This window comes from Ursus americanus, chromosome 2 (genome assembly GCF_024610735.1).
Source record: "Ursus americanus isolate L20-20 chromosome 2, mUrsAme1.1.p, whole genome shotgun sequence".
NCBI lineage: Eukaryota > Metazoa > Chordata > Mammalia > Carnivora > Ursidae > Ursus > Ursus americanus.
The window spans coordinates 96438239-96452578 of record NC_142128.1 but is presented as its reverse complement, the minus strand read 5'-3'; the positions used below and the strand labels follow the sequence as shown (position 1 = coordinate 96452578).

Genomic DNA, 14340 nt, shown 5'->3' with positions numbered 1-14340 from the left:
AAAGAATAAGCTTTTGAAACATGATGGGATTGGGTTTTATTTATTACGAGAGTGGCATGGGATTGAAAGTCTGTTGCTAAAAAGTCTAAAAAAGTTCCTTCAAAACATATTAATAAAAATTCTAAGTGATACAAAAGCATGGTGGCATGGTTTACTTGACCACTCTTGTGTGTGTGTGTGTGTGTGTGTGTGTGTGTGTGTGTGTGTGTGTGAGATATACAAAATATTGGTGCCTCTTATAATCGAGGGCACGTTGGATTCATCCACATAGGGGGCATTTATTTTACTCCCTTGCCTGTTATGAGGAAGTCTAGCTCAAAGGCCAAGGAGTTTAGGACAACGAAAACAGGGCATTTACAAGAAAAGAAACCTCAGAGCGATTTAAAACCCACTAAGTTGGGGGCTGGGTTGGGCCCAATTGGGTCAGGTAGGGTAAGCCTGAGTAGGATCCCAGCGGCAGCATGGAAGAGAAGCGAGCAGGAGCTGATCAAGCTAGAGAATAGGCTTGAACTAAAGTCCTAGTAAAGCTTCAACATGTGGATGCTAATTCCAGAGCAGAAACACGAAGGTCAAGAGTGAAGGCAGGTAGAACTTAACAGACCTGCAGGAACAGGATGCGAGCCCCAGCATTGCCTTGGTGAACGTCCACCCAGCTCACTCCTTGCCGCCCTGGCTGCTGAAGGGGCTCCAGAAACACAGCTGACAATCATCCACAACATCAGGAGCAGTTGAAAGAGTTGCACCTGTTTCATCGGAAAAGCCAAAACTAAGGCATTAGAACCATTCACATGAAAGGACTGCAGCCATGCAGAAAAGGGAACAAATTTATTCCACACGGTTCATGCGGCAATACTAGAGCTAATGTGGGAAATTTACAAGGAGACAGATTCTGAGCACTGAAAACATGGAGTCTGCTAGGATGATTTGCCTCTGTTCATCTGCAACAATGCTTGGATCATTCTAAATTATCAATAATATTGGTCAAATCCATTCATAAAAGTAAGAAAGAACTGCTCAGTGGTGAGAGTGGGTCCATTGTGGAATGGAAGCTAACACATCCCTCTGAGCCTGGGCATTGTACCAGAGGCTCGACCATAATAGGATCTTACACATAAAACTGAATGTGCCGGGCACTATCAAAGTATCTTCCACAGAATGCAAGCTGGTGCAGCCGCTCTGGAAAACAGTGTGGAGGTTCCTCAAGAAGTTAAAAATAGAGCTACCCTAGGACCCAGCAATTGCACTACTAGGGATTTACCCCAAAGATACAAATGTAGCCATCTAAAGGGGCACCTGCACCCCGATGTTTATAGCAGCAATGTCCACAATAGCCAAACTGTGGAAAGAGCCGAGATGTCCATAGATGAATGGATAAAGATGTGGTATATACACACACACACACTGGAATATTACTCAGCCATCAGAAATGATGAATACTTACCATTTCCATCGACATGGATGGACCTGGAGGGTATTATGCTGAGCAAAATAATTCAATCAGAGAAAGAAAATTATCATATGGTTTCATTCATATGTGGAATATAAAGAATAGCATGGAGGACCATAGGGGAAGGGAGGGAAAACTGAATGGGAAGAAATCAGAGAGGGAGACAAACCAGGAGAGACTCTTTAACTATAGGAAACAAACTGAGCGTTGCTGGAAGGGTAGTGGTTGAGGGGATGGGGTGGCTGGGTGATGGGCATTAAGGAGAGCACGTGATGTGATGAGCACTGGCTCTTACATGCAACTGATGAATTACCGAACTCTACATCTGAAACTAATGATGTGCTATATGTTGGCTATTTGAACTTAAATTAAAAACAACAACAACAACAACAACAAAACAGAGGATCTTCCACATGTTGTTACATTTAATTCTCACAACCACTCTAGGAAGTAAGTTGTATTATTTTTTTAAAAATTTTTTTATGTTGTATTATTAACACAACATAAATACAATTATTAATAATTATACAATAAATACAATTATTAATTATTTTTATGTTGTATTATTAATCCTATTTGGCACATGAGGCAACTGAGACACACAGAGATTCCATTACTTGCTCGAAGTCATACAACAGGTAAGTGCTGGAGTTAGGATTTGACCTCAGTAAGCCTGGTCATAGAGCCTCTGTCTTAAGCACCACGTTATACCATTTGGCAGAGAGGACTAGACTGGAGTCCAACACCATGGTGAATTAAGAGCTCTTTTCCTACTTTCTGTGAGTCTCAGATCATTTCGGATATCAGTCCAGTTTCCATTGATGTCAGATCACCCTCCTTATTTTTGGCTGGTTTCATCTCTTTGATGGCAAGGCTGAACGTTGAGCCACACTAAACAGAGTGCTTGTAAGGTACCACAGCACTTGAAGCAAGACACCAGATATGTGAAACAATAAATCCTGTTTGACCATAAAAGTATTAAATAAAAACTGAAATCTATTTTGCCTTTGAGAATTCGGCAGCTCCAGCTCAGCCCCCCATTCGGAGTGCTCGCTCAGCCTCGGCCAGATGACAAACAACCTTCTGTTTATTCCACTGCAGTTAGTTCAGAGTCACGAGAGTGACACAGATGATTAGGCACAAGAGCTGATGGCATGTGCAGGGGGGCAGCCAGGCTGAGTGCATGCCCAAAGCATAAAAATCACCCCGGTAATAGTAATTACACTGCTAAGGAAATGCACAGAAAGGCAGGTGTCCTGGACAACAGGATCTATTTCTTAGCTAGAAAATCATATTTCACATGAGGATATGAAAACATGTTGCTTTGAGGTTCCCAAGAAGTCTCGAGAAATATAACGTAGGATTGGATCCCATGGAGACTCGAATAAGCGCGGTAAGAGTTGCCAAGCAACTACCAGGTATCACAGACATTGCCAGACGTTTTAACCTTATTATCTAGCTTAATCCTCCCAAAGCCAAAGGTCACTACAGAGTAAGTGGCAGAATTACAATTTGAACTCAGTTCTTCGTGATTCCAAATCCATAGCCTTCCTGCTATATAGTAAGCTGCTTGATATATATATATTTTTTAAAGATTTTATTTATTTATTCGACAGAGATAGAGACAGCCAGCGAGAGAGGGAACACAAGCAGGGGGAGTGGGAGAGGAAGAAGCAGGCTCATAGCAGAAGAGCCTGATGTGGGGCTCGATCCCAGATCGCCGGGATCATGCCCTGAGCCGAAGGCAGACGCTTAACCGCTGTGCCACCCAGGCGCCCCAAGCTGCTTGATATATTGAGCAATACTTGTGTGTGGACAAATTTGCCTTTAATCACACATTCTGAGTTTCCTTCCCCGAGTCTAATACTAGAGGTGACACAGGCAAACTGGTCTGTGGAATCATTCAAGAGTAAGCATTTAAATGGGACTGGCAGCCATTGCCTGGTGGAGTCAGAGCTGCAAGTGTTATGAACTTTTCAAGAAGAAAGCTGTGGGCAACTGACATTCTCAGTCTGGAAATGCTGGAGACAGCACTTGGAGCTCATCGACTCTAGTGCAGTGCCAACCTTGCAGACTGGCATGTGGGCCTTGCCTGCGTGATCTGCCGGCTAAGACTTGCACATGTACACATGTATACATGTCTTATGTGATGAAGGAGCCAAGCAAGGAAACGCAACCCCAGCAGAACCTGGGACAAACATGAAGACAGAACTAAAGGACCTAGGACTGCTACGGAAGGCCACCTTTGGGTAAATGGAACTGCTGATGGTGAAGGATCTGGATAGTAAACCACTAAGGGAAGGGGAGATAGAAATTATGAATGAAGAAAAGAGATTCCCAAGGTGCATACCAACTGTCTTCGAAGTCAGAAAGACTCCGCGTTCCAGCTTCTGTTGTCCTGGAAATAAAGCAAGGACCAATGATTAGATGTTATAGAGATCTCTATTTTAGCCCACAGAAGAAACAACTTCCTAAAAATCAGATTCAACTGAAAATGAGTTGAATGTGGGGAGGTGGGAAGATCTTTGTTAATGGAGATGTCCTTTCACTCAGCACACACACACACACACACACACACACACACACACACACGCGCACACGCGCACACATGCTTGCTTGCACTTACCAGCCGAATTGCCATTGCCATGGGTATATGAAGATATCATGTAATGCGTGTGTTCTGTGATGCCTCCTTAGTACCTCCCATCTTTCTTTGTGGAAAAAGATCTACAATATTTGCTCCATGTTCTAAAAATTATCTTTCCTGACGATTTGTCTTTCCTGATGCCTCCTTACTGTTCACGGTCGCTTCCCCGATTTGAATCCAACCACGCTCTTTTCCAATTATCCTATTTGGATGTGCTGTTTCGCCCATATTTAATACTCTGTGACACTTTACCCTTTACCAGTATGTCAGTGGCTCGTTCTTCAAACCCATGAGGCTTGTTGGCTTCTGTAACAGCAGAGGGAGAGTAAAGTACAGAGATCGAAAGCTGGAAGAGAGGTCAAGATGAAATATCCCCCTTACCAATTATATATTGTTCTGCTTGAAGCAGCATCTCCCCCATCCCTTGATTTACCCATTCTCGGCTTCCAGAAAACACTGCCCTTGCTTTTCAGATCCATTATAAGCTCGTTGCCTTAGTGCCATCGGGCTCCTGAGGCAACTGGCTCATCGGGCCTCCATTGTTGTTCCCGACAGTTGATTTTTGTTGTATGGCCACTTTTGTAGTCAAGGAACCCTGGCATTTCAGAGCTGGAAGAGCTCCTAGAGACCATTTACATCACATGCTTCAGTTTATAGATGGAAAACTAAAGCTTACAGAGGTGATAAGGTTTGCTCAAGGTCATAGAATTAGCCGAACTGGAACCACTCTTTCAATGGTATCAGTCTGACTTCCCTGTCATAGGAAAGTTGTCTATTTTCAGGTAATGATGGCTGATGATAGCTGAGCTACCCTGCCACCTGCCACCTGACCATTCCTCTTCCTGGGACCTGAGCAGTCAGGCTCTAGCTAGTTAATCCTCAAAATATGGTAGAAAAAAAAATTATACAGACTTTACTTCACCAAAGACAATCACTCCTTTTGGCTTAGAGATCATTGTATAGAGGCATCAGGTGAATAGGAAAGCTAGTCAGTTTTGCTTTGGGCAATATACTAGTGTGTGTGTGTGTGTGTGTGTGTGTGTGTGTGTGTGTAGAGAGAGAGAGAGAGCAAGTGAAGGAAAGGAGGCAGAGATTTAAACAAAAGCTCCATATGAACCAAAAATCAAGTGAACCAAAGCAATACAAATTCCAAAAAGGAGGCATTTTTCTTGTCCTATGCCACCACCTAAATTAAATATTTGGGGGTTTTATTTATTTAAAAAGTAGTCTAGATTTGAACAAAATCTATTTATTTTCTAAATCTGAAACAGAATGGAAGTGGGATGTTAAAAATCCCCAACGAAATCTGCGCCATGCATTTGTATCTTTCATTTTGTTTGAGTTCTTCATCAGTATTAAATTACTACAGATGGCACAGATATTGCCATGCTATAAACATCAACTCATCTAGAGACTGACAGGCCCACAGCCCATCTGGTCGAAGAAAAGAAACCAGTATCTACTGAGTGCCAACTATGTGTTAAATTCTGAGATCCATGACCTCGCGTCAATGCCCATGACAATCTTGAGGGGTAAGAATTATTATTCCATTTGTTTTTAACAGGGGAGGGAACTGAGATCTGTACCTTTTTGCCAATGGGAGAGCCGGAATTTAGATGCAGATCTGGTCGATCTGTTTGCGTACACTACACCATCTGTTCTCGAAGAGACTCGGAAACACCACCAGTAGCCACAGGACATTGACTGGGCAGGAGGGTTTCCACCATTAGAAAGTGGGACACAAGGAGGAAACGGCTCCGCGGAAACTGAGAAGAATGTCCAATGGTTCAGCAGTCTGAGCAGAGCAAGTACGTCCATGGCGCGGAGGAGAGGGGCCAGGTAGTCTGCTCCAGCCAAGAGCCAGGGTCCACCTGTCAGTCCTCACCCTGCATCTTCTTTAGGAATTGTCCAGGAGCAACACAGGCTGGGGACAGTTTGAGAGAAAGGACAGCAGTATCCATCAAAGCCCTGGAACCACTGCATCCGCGCAGGGGCCACAGCCAGGGCTCACAAAACTTACCTTAAAAACGAGAAGGATTATCTACGATAGCACAAGTCTTACACAACTGCAACCCAAATGCCCCTGTGCACCTGGTGTGGATCTCTTACTTTTTAAAATACAGATTACTTTCTAGGGACTACAACCTATAAAGTTATAGAAACATTGAGAGCCAGCCTTCTTCTTCCCACCAAATCTACCCAGATTCATAAATCCAGAGTTAGAAGGAATTTTACCTTTTTTCCTTAATTTTTCCTCCCTTTTTTTTCTTTTTTCTTTCCTTATTCTGTCTTTTCCTCAATTTTAAATATTTTTTTGAAATATGTAGCCTGTGGTGGGTCATGCATGAACTCAAACAAGACAGGGAAACCACCAGAGAGGGGCAAGGAAAATGGCACATAATTATATAAGTGAATAACTAATATTCTTATGGTGACTCCTAGTATCTACATGTGAGGGGGTTTTTTTTTGTTTGTTTTTGTTTTTGTTTTTGTTTGTTTTTTTTTTTTTTTTTGCCTCTCTCCAATATTTGTCGCTTCCTCTCAAATCCTATTTATATCTTCATTTCTTTTTGGTTTTTAAATATGTCTCCCTTTTCACCTTCTAATTGTCTAATGACATTATATACGTTGTGTTTAGCCGCTGTCATGTTTCTTCTAGTTGGTCTTCATCTCTGAATAATGCTTTTTCTTGTATTTCAAGTTCTTTCCTAATTCTGTAGCCACATTTCTGAGGGTATCAAATTCTGATTTAATTTATGGAAATATAAATCAGAATAGTGGCTGCTTTTGGTGAGCAGTGGGATGTTGACTGGAAAAGGGGCACAAAGGAATTTTCTGGGATGGTAAGAATATTCTATATCTTGACCTTAGTGATGTTACATGGTGTGGTCATTTGTCAAAATTTATTGAGCTGTATACTTGAGAGTTGTGTATTTTATTTTATATCTATAGATAGATATAAACATATATATGTATTATATATGTCTACGTATGTGTATATATAATAGATATGTATATATTATGTATATATATTAGGTATTATATATGTATATATTATGTATATGAATATATTATGTATATATTATGTAATATATATTATATATGTGTATATATCTATACATAGATATAAACATATATATGTATTATATATATATATTTTTTTTAACCTCAATAAATGTGTGTGTATCATCAACAGTCTGAGCTGCTTCTCATCTTGCTAACAACCCGTTCTAGAGAAGCTGTAAGACATGCTTGGGTAGAGAAAGGTAGTGATGTGTTACGGTGACCGTCTCATCCTGGTTTTCACACTGAAAGTCTTGTTTCCCAAAAATCCCCTCAGTCCTAGGCAAACTAAAATGATTAATCACCCTAGGTGGCATCCTTGGGGCTCCTGATGCCCTCAGAATTGGGGCTACCCTTGATAAGCCTAATTCTTTCATTACCATAATAAAATGATTATTGATCTTTTTGTCTGATTATAAAAGTAATACAAACTTACAGTAGAAAATTTATAAAGAAGAAAAATCAGCTGTAATATCTGCCATTATGCTTTGTAGATAGCTCTGCACTACGCTTTTTCACTTAGCAATATATGAGGAAAATTGCTCTTATTAGTAAAAATACTTCAAAATGTGGTCTTTAGTGACCACATGAATAAATATGCCATTATTTTAACCATTCCTCTGGTTGAATTTGGTTTCATTCCCCCCCCCCCCAGCTTATTCCTACCTTCAGTACGATGATTGACATTCTTGTATACAAATCTTCTCTGTAATATGTTGGGCATTGTCTTTTGACCTCCACCTTGGAGCTGACTTCTCTTCTTAGGGTAACCAGCTGCCTTGGTTGGCCTAGTTCTGGGGAGTTTCCGAAGATGCAGGACATTCAGTGCCCCAATGAGAAGAGTCCTAGGAACACCAAGGCAGTTGGTCACCTATCTTTGAGGTCACTGGCATCTTTGTAGACTCAGCATTAAGGCATATTAATGGCTTCTAGTTCTGAGCTTAATGTCAGGGACTGCATGTTACTAGAGCAGTGGCCCTCCCACCGCCCGGAGAAGTCGTGCACTGCCAGAGCTCTGGGCAAACCAGAGATGGAGTGCTGGTAAGAATGGGGATTACATGAGGCCCACACAGGCAGACTTCTAGGATTGCAACTTTGCTTCCAGTTCAGCAGCTCTACTTTTAGTCATTTTACACACACATTATCTCTAGCCCTCCCAAGGGTCTTGCAAAATGGGTATTCTCAGCCTTCATCTAAAAAAATTTAGGCTCAGAAAGGTCAAGTGACCACATGAGCCCACCGAGTAAAGCTTCCAGGGTTCACGACCAGGTTTCCTGAGTTCCAAAGCTAGAGGGTTTTCTGCTCTCTGGTGCTGCCCTGATACGGCAACATGCTGTCCCACTACATCTTGCATTGGAAATGGGGTGCTCTGGTGTTTCAGGGCCACTGTGGTTCTCTAGCCTAAGATCTGAGCACTCAGTCTCTTCTGGGCAGAGGATCAAATGACAAGTGCAAGCTCTTCACGAGTCTGGGTAACTTATAATGGCACCTGCAGCTTGGGCCACTGTCCAGCTGGAAGGCAGGGGCAATTCAAGAATGCATCGGAGGGAAACTGAGCCAAATCATTCTATTTAAGTTTGGTCTGATGGAATAACTTGGCCTTATGGGTCCTCAACAGCTCGAAGATGTTAAGGAAGAATATCATGTGGTGTGGTAATGGGATAGGAAAAGTCTGGAAGGGAATGGAGGCTGGCCTTCTGACAAGTAACTATGGGAAAAACAATAGGAGGTCCAGGCACAGGACACAAAGGGGACACAGTAACATTATTTGTTGAATTCCAGAAACCAACCACACCCAACTACTCCAGGTTGCAGGCAAGCTGGAGTTGCAGCAAGAGGTCAGGCCAAACAGTGGCACCCTTCTGTGTAGAAGATCTGTCCACACCTAGAGGCCAGACTCACGCTGGAGCTCGGGGGGAGCCATCCAACCACAAATAAGGTACTGGTATGAACAAGGTTCAATGTACAACTCTAGAAAGCAGGCTGGTTTTCAAAGACAAGACAAGGAAGGGAACCTCCGCAAAACCTCAGGTTCTCAGGTGAGGTTAATGCAGGAGTGGGCCAGACAATAAGACATCTGATTCCCCAACTACCTGGGTTTAAAAATGATGGTGGACCTGACTTATTAACAAAGATTGTGATCTAAACAGAGGGAAAAGGTGGAGGGAAGAAGGAGGAAGAGACATAGTAGAGGTGCCCTGAATATTTTCACAGACATGTTTATTACACTTGGGAGTAGTTTATTGCAGTGGAAAACACATGGGTCTGAGGGGAATCAGGAGACCTAGGATTTGGGTTTTCTGCTATCACTAACTGGTGTCTCTGTTGACCACAAATCTCATTTCAATTGATGTTGAAGGGAACTATGATTATTCTATGGGTTATTTAATGTAAGTAGATTAAAATTTAGAAATGTGTGTGTGTGTGTGCCCACATGCAGCTATAAGCATGTAAGCACCTGTCTGTGTCTATAGAAAAGAAAGAGAGAAGAATGAGAATATGAAAATATTAAAAACATAGAGACATTAACAAGGGAAAAGTACTAAAAAGTACATCTTTCATCTCCTGACCTTGAGACTCCGGTTCTTACACAATCAATATCTTAACACTCAGAGAAAATGGGTCGTAGACTAGCTATTTTCATATTATAATTCAAGCCAATAAATATTATCCATTTTTTTTGAAGTTGGCTGGATGTTGAGAGGCAGGTAACTTAACGCTTGTATTTGAAAATTGTCAGACTTGGAGATCTTTTCTCCCATTTTATGGGAACTGAGAGGATTTAAGAATTAGCAATGAGGAATCTAGTTTTAACATCATGTTTGAAGTTCTCCAATAGAAGGATAAGGTTAATGAAGACTGTCTAAATGAAAAGGAGATTATCATTTGATCCTCCAGAGTGTATGTTCTGAATGAAGTTTCACTGGTGCAAAAAGTTGAGATGTCAGGGAAAGAACACATTTCTCTCCAATCCATTGTCTACAAAACCATTGTTCTTAAGCACTGCTCCTCCACTCCCCTTTGACTGTCATACTGAAGGATTGTGTTTCTATCTGGTTTTTTTTTTTTTTCTGTGTAATAATAGATGAGAAATAATGGGGTGAGAAACTCAGAGCCAGTGATGATACTGGTGAGAAATTTGCTAGGATTTTTACCATTTATTGGGTTTTCAGAACAGGTTGCACAGTTCACTGAAGTGCTAGCCTTAGCGTAAATATATTCCAGAACCTTCAGTCTTGCTGTTTGCTCACCCTGTATCCCTCTTACTGTGCCAGTCAACCCCACACACATTTACCTCCTTCTTTCTTCACTTTCTTCTTCTCTTTGTCATTTTCTTCCTCCATCACTTCCTTCACCCATTCATTCATTCTGTTGACTCAACAATTTTTGAAGAGAGTACCTGCTGCTATCTCAGATCCTTGGGTGGCACTGGGGTGCCAAGGTGGGTGAGTGTGATCCCCGCCTTCCAGGAATTCCCATTCTCATCCTCCACCTCTGCTCTACCCCTTTTTCGTCTTGGCTTTTTTTTCCCTTTCTTTCCACCTTGTTGTCTAAATTCAGCGGACTCCTGTTCTCTTCTGCAAACCCTTCAAACCTGTTCTCAAATCACCCATAAACGTGTAACAGAAACAGGTACCGATATGTTGCCATATGTATTAGTTTCCTCTTGCAGCTGTAACAAATTACCACAAACATATCAGCTTAAAACAACATAAATTTATTATCTTACAGTTCTGTATTTCAGAAGTTTGATGCAGGTCTCCTCAGGCTAAAATCAAGGTATCAGAAGGGATTTGTTCCTCCCTAGAGGCTCCAGGAGAGAATCCATGTCCTTGCCTTGTCTAGCTTCTAGAGGCTGCCCCCATCCCTTGTCTTATGACCCTTTCTTCCATCTTCAAAGCCAACTATGGCACATCCAGTCCTCACATAAGATCACTCATCTGACTCTTCTGTCTTCCTCTTCCATCAGTATGATTCTTGTGATTACAGCAAGCACGCCCAGATAATCCAGGGTAATATCTGTCTTTTTTTTTTTAAGGTGAGCTATTTGGCCATTTTAATTCGATCTGTACCTTTAACTGCCCTAAGCCATGTAACCTAACATACTCACAGGTTCTGGGATTAAGATATGGGCACTTCAGGGGTGGGGGGGGCATTATTCTGCCTACACACTTCACCCTGGAAGTGTTTTCAGTTTAACAGGTATCAAAGTTTCAAGCTACCAGGATAAAATTGCCAGAATTTCTAATCTTGGCCAAAGGCAAAACTAAGATGTTGGGGGCATTAAAGCGTCATCTGAAAAGGACATAGACTTTGGGATCAGACAAGTCTCAGAGTAAATCCCAGCTTCTGCTGCTTTTGAGTGCTGTGGCCTTGGGAAACCCACTTTCGTTTCCTCACCTTAATTTGAGATTATCTATCGCAGTGTTTTCAAAGGGTTATATTGAGATAATCTAATCTGAGAAAAGGGCTTGGTTTATTGGTACTCGATGGATATTAATTTCCTTTCTCTAAATCATTTGACCCCACATCAGTTAGGTAGTAGACAACCTTAGCTGAGAGCCACTTGCGTTAATACCTAACCAATCAACCAATCAACACACGCTGACAACATTATGAGGGACCCTAGGGTGGTACAGAGCACCATGCCTTCTTCCAGGAGATGCCAACCTGGTTAGCAAATCTGTATGCGAGCACATGAAAGATTAAACAATAAAGAAGACGTTGGTCATCAACACTGAGGTCCTGAGAGCCACGCTCTGACTGATACTGCCGTTCAGGAGGGAGGGGCTTCTGTAGAGTGGAGTGACAGTGATGGTTTCATAGAGCGAAAGGATTTGAGCAGGGCTTTGAAAAAGAAGGGTTGGATTTAGGCAGCCTGTGAGGACAGAGAGCTGCAGTTTATTCTGGGCAAAGCCTTTGGATTCTACCCCCAGTGACCTTCAAAGATCTTGTTTTCTCTCAGCTCAAGACACAGTAAGTCAGGCACGAGAATGCCAGCAGCAAACACTGCCATCCCCCACCTCCTCCCCTCTGACGGCCAGCCTCCTGGCCAGGCCCCTCCCTCCTCCTTCCCGTATCTCAGCAAGATACAAAACAGCCTTTCTTCTTTCTGAAGACTATTTAGAAGCAGTCCCCCATAATTACAGTAATCTTATCTCCTTTGAATTCACCAAAATTACCCCTTTTCTTTATATTAGCCCTGTTGCTACATGACAGGCATTATTGGTAAGCTTTGTGTAATGGTGCCATGTTGTTTTTTAAAGTGACATCTGCTCAAATAGACTAATGTTCCTATCTGACTGACTCATTTGGCAGGAACACATCCACATGCCAACGTGAACAGGTGGGGGTGGAGGATTCAGGAATAGGGAAGCATTTGGAAGTATATTTTTCAGTTTTTTATATTTTATTTTTTAATTAAAAATTTTTTGACTTTTTAAAAAAAATAACGTCTACATCCAACGTGGGGTTCAAACTCACAACCCTGAGACCAACAGTCTCATGCTCTACCGACTGAGCCAGATAGGTGCCCCCTTTTTCAGCTTTTCTGATTAAGGATATGACTATTTCATTTCCTACAGAAGGGGAGGGAGCATTAGTTGTAATCGTTGTAAGGCCCGTGTCTGAAATGTACCATGTTTTAGGACAGGGGAAGATGGTCACACTTCAGACACATTTTAATTGCCTTGGTGATTCTCATTCACTTTTCTTGATTTCCTGGAGGTTCCTCAGTTCATCTCCCCTTCAGCTCTGTTCCCCTGAAGTGAACCTCTTTGAGTCAGCTCTGGGATTCCATCTGTGCACCTTTCTGCATTCAAAATCTGTGATCTCATATATCCAGGGGCCTTCCTGTCCTTAGAATCCATCTTCCAATGGCACTGAGGAGTCAGAGGGGCCATGGTGCGCTGTCAGGGTCCATTTGCTCATTGCTCAGGCTGTGCACTTGAACCTCCTCCGTGCCAGACTAAAGGACACAAAGTGGGTAATTCAGAACTCTGTCTTCAAAGAGCTCGTGATCTTGGAGGGCCTTGACTATTCAACGGAAGCTCCGGGATCCTATAAGACTGACACCAACTGCTGAACATCAGGGGGCTTAGGTAAGGCTTTTCTGAAGAAGTGACTCTGAGTAAGATGCAAAATGTTCATCACTGCTTACAAACTTCCAACATCTCTCAGTGGCTGTCTCATAATCTCCTAACTCCCCTGCCTGGATCTCTAGGCTCTCCATAATCTGATCCCGCTAGACATTCCCATTCTATCTCCCTCCCTACCATCATGACTCATCTGCTCCTGGGGTTAGCCTAGTCCCTTGCTCCCCCTGCCCACCCCCTGATTCTTGACTCTGGGTTTTTGCTCATGTTTTCTATCTAAAATAAACCTCTATTAGCACCTCCACCAATAAGCCCAACAACTCTCAGGCATTTGTCATCTTTAGGGACCAGCCCATTGCCTAATTGTGAAACTGCCTCCAACCTCATTCAATATTGTATAGCTTCTCCCATAGTACTTAAGCTAGAAGTATAATTTAGATGATGTATGTAAAATATAATAAAGACTTGGAAAATACAATGCAGACATAAGGTATTGCTGGTATCTTTAACTGGTAAGAGAACTTTTGATTTCTTCAGCAACATTAGGGGTATTTCTGTAGACAAGTTAGTTCTTTAGCTATAAAATAGGAAAAATCATATCTACATTGCAAGGTTGTTACAAAGATTAATCAAATATATTGGAATGCATATAAAATGTCTGTTTTGTGCTAAGAATGTTGATAGTAGTAGGGGTGTTTTGTTTTGTTTTGTTTTCCTCAGAGAAGATTCATACTTTAACTTGTTCTTTTACTGTCCAGTAGACCATGACAGGTGTGTTTTGGGGGGCTGGGAGAAGCAGAAAATTTGTCTTATGAAGGAAAGGTTGATCGCGGCAGATAAAATTAAACATTCTTCAGAGCTCTGCAACTTTCATCTCAAAAATCAGAGAAGAATTATAATATTGTAATGGGTTTATGACTCCCCATTTCCTGTGTCATCACTTCTTGGCAAGAAGGCAATGGCTTGGCCCTGACACTCCCTTAGAGACTAAGGGATCATTGTTCTCTAGACAATATTTATCAGAAATAAAGGCACTCGCTGGCTGAGGGAAGTAGAGATGAAAGAGAAGGGTGGGGTGGCAGCTGCCC

At 42.0% G+C, this 14340-nt stretch overlaps 1 long non-coding RNA gene across 7 annotated transcripts in view; it reads right to left on the bottom strand.

Annotated features, from left to right (window-relative positions):
- Positions 1-215: 215 nt before the first annotated feature.
- The window catches only part of LOC123792387 (uncharacterized), a 147177-nt gene continuing 133052 nt past the window's right edge, over positions 216-14340 (bottom strand). For 6 of the 7 annotated variants that reach the window (XR_015723057.1, XR_006779683.2, XR_006779686.2 and 3 more), the window contains 2 exons: positions 7824-8002; positions 5161-6018 (listed from right to left, as the gene is read on the bottom strand). This is a non-coding gene — a long non-coding RNA (uncharacterized LOC123792387). Of the gene's footprint in view, positions 3846-5160; positions 6019-7823; positions 8003-14340 lie in introns of those variants that run through there. The other variant, XR_015723058.1, reaches the window with a different exon arrangement.